This window comes from Nannospalax galili, unplaced genomic scaffold (assembly GCF_000622305.1).
Source record: "Nannospalax galili isolate Female #2095 unplaced genomic scaffold, S.galili_v1.0 scaffold801, whole genome shotgun sequence".
In the NCBI taxonomy this organism is placed as follows: Eukaryota; Metazoa; Chordata; class Mammalia; order Rodentia; family Spalacidae; genus Nannospalax; species Nannospalax galili.
The window spans coordinates 680,948-685,517 of NW_008345222.1; the positions used below are offsets into that span (position 1 = coordinate 680,948).

The following is a 4,570-nucleotide window of genomic DNA, read 5'->3' on the forward strand; positions in this document are numbered from 1 at the left end:
GTGATTACACTTAGCAACTACTAGAATTCATTATTTCTATATAGAAACCAAACTATCAGTGCTGAGAAACTCCCGTGCCCATAAACTGAAACAGAACTCTTTAGTTATGTTTCCAAGACTGCCAATTAATCAGGGAAGGACTGTCAATTCAGACCACAGAAGCAGAGAGCAGGGAAACTCCCATGGTGGAAGCATTCTTTCTCCAATGCTAAAGTCAAGGCAAGCTGCCACAGCCTAATGCAGCAATGGCTGTGCCCTAATAATAATAGCTCCCAACATTTCCCCTTTTCTTATTTAATATAACCACGGAATATGCCACATCCAGGATGGAAGGACCGTGCCTGTCTTAGGTTGCCTCTGCAAGAGCAAAGCCTTACCCGTCATCAGCATGCAGCTTCAAGCAGCTACGCCCTGTCTTAGGTTGACTTTCTCCCAGAAGATCTTACCCATCATTGACTACAGGACATGGGGAGGGAGCACACACAATAGCCTTGACAAGCCACAAGAATTATATCTGGTATCCTCTGCCAAGTTTCAGGTCAAACTGAGTTGACCAGGCCTTAACAATTCCTCTTTATATATAAATTTATCCAGATTTTCCTTTTGAAAATGTAGGGAAGACAAGAGAATCTCAGCACTACAAAGCTTGATGCTCTACTGACTAAGCTATCCGGGCATCTTGATTTGGCATCAGAAGGCACATTGACCTTCTATTAAGCACTATGTAAAGAACAATTATTAAGGTTATTAAAGAAAATCCAGAACTATGTAACATACTTTGAATCTGCCCACGAGGACTGAGAAAGAGTATTTGCTAAAGTTACATTGTCCATTTTGCCTTAAATATACAATTCCATATTTTTCTAATCAAAAACAGAACCATAAAGTTTAGGAGTAATACAAATCTGAGTAGAATTCCAATCACATACATATTATAATAAAGAGTAATACAAAGTTGAGTAGAATTTTAGTTACATACATATTGTATAGTTTTTTGCAATTTTAACAACTTATTTCCCAACAAAATCACACAGATTTTTGCAATTTTATCAAATTATTTTAACTAATGAAGTCCCCTTGAAAAACAACAATTTCTTTTTTGAAATTGTGAATTAATTTGAGTCCGATGTATCCAAAGTTTATAACAATCATCATGCCAACGTTCAACAAAGTCTTGTGATAGAACAGACTTCTTCCACACCAGCGGTAGTAGCCATAGCAGCTGAAGGATGCCCTGCAGCCACCAGCCTCGGCCATTGTCACTCCCTCCTTGGAGAGCAATTTTATGAATGAACACCAGAAGCCAATGCTAACAGGCCACTGATTCGAACCCAGTTCCAACCCAGGGTCTTCAGGTATACACTTGTCCAAGGGCTTAATGAAGCTGATGATAACCTTGAAGCTGCAGCCAAATTCTGTGATTCTACAGGCTCAAGATTAAATTATGTTCCCTATGCAGGCACACTCTGATACCCAGGCAACTGGCAGTACATTTGCCCCTGGAGGAACACACAAAGATGATGGTGACAAGACCGAGGTGAGTAACCACTGTGTGTTCTCAGCAAATGAAGATCATGAAATCAACCAAAACTATGATTAGGTCTTCAGTAAACTCATCAGGAGATACAAGTATTTGAAAAGGGTATTTGAAAATGAAATAAAAAGCTTCTCCTCTTCCTTAAAGCCTTTTTGGAAACACAGCAAAGTTGTCAGTGCTGTCTGGGATCCTGCTGAGCAATGGCATCCTTCTGGCCACCACCCTCACCAGTGTCTTCCTTCACAGCCTTGTCAAAGAAGACATTGCAGCCTCATTGTTGTCAAGCTTTTCAAAGCCTAGATGTCAGGAAAAGATGCCAATTTTGTTACTTCTTCCTTAAGAAAAGCCAACTTAGACAAGAGGCTGTACGAACCCTTCCCAGTGTTGCTAAATATTTCACTGACACAGGGCTGAAGGAGCTATTGGACTTTCTCTGAGTCCAGCAGTCACCAGGCACCATAAAGGAACTGCAAGAGCAGCTGTCCCAGGAATGCCCAATCAAGAAGGTGGTGCTTTATGTCAAGGAGGAAATGAAAAGGAATGATCTTCCTGAGACAGCTATGATCTGGCTTCTGTGGACCTGTGTCGTGTACGCTGTTGAATGGAACCAGAAGAACTCCTTGGGGAGCAAGCTCTTAAGCACCTGAAGCAATATGCTCCCCGCTGGCTGTTTTCAGCTCCAAAGGCCATTCTGAACTAATCCTTCTCCAGAAGGTTCAGTAATACTGGTGTGACAACATCCACTTCATGAAAGCCTTCCGGAAAATCGTGGTCCTCTTCTATAAAGCCGGTGCTGGAAGTGAAGAAGCAGCAGTAAAGTGGTATGAAGAGGCACATGCTGCCATGGGCAAAAGTGTGTTTCTTGACCAAATGAAAAACCTTGTGGAGTGGTTACAAAACACAGAAGAATCTGAGACAGAAGGTGAAGAAAATTAAATGTCTCAACAAACATTCGACCTGACCCTGCACTTGGGAAAGTAAACCATTTGGAAGAGAAACTTGGCTTCTGTTTTTACAAAGGAAATAAACAATGGGCCAGGCCTCCTGGCACAGAGACAGCCAACTGGTTTTCATTTTTGTTTTGTTTTGTTTTGGTTTGGTTTGTTTTAAATGGAGCCCAGAGGCATCAGCTGATACACTGGACTCTGCCTCTCACTGTATGCTAACTAAAGTCATTCAACAAGGTTAATTTAGAACCTGAAATTTAATACTCAGCAGACTCCTTTTTTCAGTCCTGTTTGGAGGTACTATGTGCACACCCTACTTGTGTCTGTATTACTGGGCCATTTTGGTATTGTATTTCTGCTCTTGTATGTGATTTGACAAACAAGGGTTTTTTTTTTTTTTTAAATAAATGACTTTTTAAAAATAGATAAAATTGAAATTATCTCACAGGACTGTAGGTTAGGCTGTATAGGGTTCCATGAGTGCCGAGCTATGCAGTAAGGCTCTATAAACAAACTATTCCACCCCTTATCTCTAGGGATTGTCTCTCCTCCAAAAGGATGGAACTACTACATATTCAGATGCTTTACAAATTCAGTTAAAGATGAAGTTTGTTTTCACTGGTGACTTGCTACCTACCACTGAGAAGTTGAACCTTTAAACCTTTAAAGCTGAAATTATACTGTTAACCCCATTTTATTCACTCCAAAATGACTTTATTAAAAGCTCAGGAAAGGAACGTCCTGAGACCTTTGGCACAGCTGGCAATTGTTGCTTTAACAAACCAGGTTTCTAAGAGATAAGTGATGTTCTAAGGGATAAAACCCTTGAGGGAGATGTGGCAATGGGGATCTTTGCTTTTGCCCTATACATTTTTAGAAATTCAAAGAAGGGAAAGCTTAAGGATTGTGATAGTATTATTTGTTAACTTGACAGGATCTAGAAGCACCTCAGAGGCAAGTCTTTGGGCATACCTGTGAAGCATTATGTTAGAAGGTGGCATGAAAATGCCACATAATGAAGAAACTGACCTCAACAGATGCAAATAGCTTTGTTAGCTCCGAAGAGCAAGGGAATGAAGGCGGTTGCACTGATGTCTGGGGTTGTCTTAAATTTATAGGGACCTAATACAGATCCTAAGGGCTTTGGTGCTTCTTCCCAGATTCTGTGGAGAGAGGTATGGAGTTCTGACAGAGGAACCAGATGTCTTCTGCCAGGGGCTTTGTCTTCTACAGAAGGCCGATAAGGAACTAGTTAGCTGGGCTGGGGGCTGTTGGACCAAGGGCTGCATGTCCTGAAATAGATATATAAGTTCCTCACAGTATGAGAAGCAGGATGGGTGAGTGGTCATTCGGTTGTGGGAAGGAGGATGGACAGGTGGTCAGGTGGTTGGATCATTTTGTCAAGCTGTTTTCCTTCAGATTATCTAGATTACGGTGACTGAGGTTAGAAGACCAACCTTAACTGTGGGTAGCCCTATGTCCTTGGATGGAGTCCTGTACTAAATAAGGAGAAAATGAGCTGAGCACAAGCATTCATTGGTCTCTGCTAGCTGAGTGTGAACACAGGGTGACCAGATGCCCCAAGCTTCTGCCATCATGACTTCCCTGTCACGAAGGACTATACTTTTAAAAAATTATTTATTTAATAAATAATTAGAAGAATTATTAGAAGAATAAATAATTAGAAGAAGCATGTCATTAAAACAGCACTGACAGAGTCAATAACAATTTCCAGAGCTAAGATGCGTCTCTTTCAAAATTGGCTGTAAATTTTTACAATTTATAGTTGAATTAGTACAGTTATACAATATTGTACTCAGTATAAACCCTATAAGACATAAAATTAAGTGAGGTTTTAACCTTTAAAAAATATCTCCATTTCATTATTAAAATACACACTTTCATACAGAAAAATTTTCAATGCAATTGACATTAAGATGTTTGTGCATGCATTCCTAATCTCTATATATCTGATTATTACTAGTCATAGTCAGTTACTTCCTGAGATCCTTGGTACCTGAGCATGGATACAAAACCATCAGTTAGATTCCAATGGTAATGTTTTTCACCTCTACTGATTAACAAG

The 4,570-nt window shown here is 40.1% G+C and overlaps 1 protein-coding gene and 1 pseudogene across 2 annotated transcripts in view; both read left to right on the forward strand.

Annotated features, from left to right (window-relative positions):
• Frmd3 (FERM domain containing 3) overlaps window positions 1–4,570 on the forward strand; it is a 326,943-nt gene that overhangs the window by 83,195 nt on the left and 239,178 nt on the right. The window lies entirely within an intron of this gene.
• On the forward strand, window positions 1,286–2,473 carry LOC103740701 (annotated as a pseudogene).